This window comes from Pyxicephalus adspersus, chromosome 1, assembly GCF_032062135.1.
Source record: "Pyxicephalus adspersus chromosome 1, UCB_Pads_2.0, whole genome shotgun sequence".
In the NCBI taxonomy this organism is placed as follows: Eukaryota; Metazoa; Chordata; class Amphibia; order Anura; family Pyxicephalidae; genus Pyxicephalus; species Pyxicephalus adspersus.
The window spans coordinates 50,132,388-50,134,073 of record NC_092858.1 but is presented as its reverse complement, the minus strand read 5'-3'; positions in this window follow the sequence as shown (position 1 = coordinate 50,134,073).

The following is a 1,686-nucleotide window of genomic DNA, read 5'->3' as shown; positions in this document are numbered from 1 at the left end:
AAAAACAGATTAAAAACATTTGCAAAGAAAAAAAGAAGATAATTGACATTGGATATACACTATTCCATAACAGAAGTGGAATAATAGCATAGTGAACAAAGAATAGAGACAACCCTCCTAAAAACAAGTGTTTCATACAGTTATATTCATGAAAATGTCATGCTTATGATCCTTAACCTCATCAAAGCAAAGGGCTGGGGATTTCCAGGCCTTAGCCAAGGTTAGTTTGACAGTGCTAGGAAGATGGGAGATTAGAACACTGTCACATCTGGGTTTCTCTTCAAGTCCGCCATTGTGGAGTGCTTCCCATGGGGTGGGCCTAAATTGGTTTCCTTTTTCAATCTTGCATGTTGTTAAGCATTCAAGGTGAACTCAGCTTCACCTTATTCACATTGTACATTATTTGTTATTATTTATTCAGCATTCCCAACTCCTTTAGTATATCAGCCCTGGGGTTTTCAGTAACCTGTCTAAATAGAATATATAATAATATATATATAAGTTATATAGAATATATATAATTCTATATAACTTATTAGTGATGTTCTTTACTTTACCAATTGTTAGGTTGCACAGTTCAGGTGAAAACATAAGCTTTATTGTTAATCAAATTTACACTTTCCTGGCTGTAGATAATGATGTTGCATGTCTCAAATTAGTTTACTATTGACTCTTTGTCTCAAGAGTAAAAGATCATAAACTGCAAGTGCATCATGTGTTGATCATACACCCCCATGTATAAGCTTTTATGAAAGGCTTATAATCATTTTTCATTTGGTTTATTGTTGCATAGTTTTCCTATAGAATATCCAGAATGTTCAATTGTGTAAAAACTTGTTATGTTTATATATAGCTTATGGCAGTTACCTGTGCCAGATAAAAAATATGCAATGCCTGTAAGGGATTACAGGCCATGATGCTCCTAAAATAAACTTTCCAAGCTAAACAAACATAACCCACATTCATACAATACCCACAAAACGACTCCTTCATTTGAAGCAATAACAGCCCTGTTTTTGTTGAATACAAACAATTCTAAATAATACAAAAATGCTGAATTAAATAATGATAAGTACAGAACAACAAAATGTAAACTGCTCTCTTCATAAATTGAAGTTATTTAAGGTATATTTAATTAAACAAACCAGCTGCATCTGTTCGACAGCTGCATCTTCTGGCCCTCAGCTGCAATCATTTCTACTATCAAATACCCCCCAGCTGCAGCCTCATACCTACTTTATCATTACCAGATAACAATTTTAGGATGAAACCTATACCTGAAATGAGACCAAGCCAGCATTCTTTGTCTTTTACCAAACATTACCACCTTCAATGACCTCAAGACCTCTGCCTTGTTACCATGACTTACACTAAATCCTACACAACTATGGAAACTTTATTAGCTTCTAGGCAAGAGAAGGTGGGAAGTGTGTCTAGCCCTGGCAAAGATCCAGAAGGAGCAACTAAACTTCCTTATGTCTACCCATATGAAAACTACCACCTACTTCCAATCACTTCTCTCCCAATCAAGACTTTGGGCATGATTTATTAAAGCTCTCCAAGGCTGGAGAGAATACACTTTTACCAGATAGGTGATCAAGCAAACCTGGAATAGATTTCTTCAATGTCATTTGCTATTTGCTAGCAAATGCTTTGAATCCAGGACAAGATCCATCCCAGGTTTGT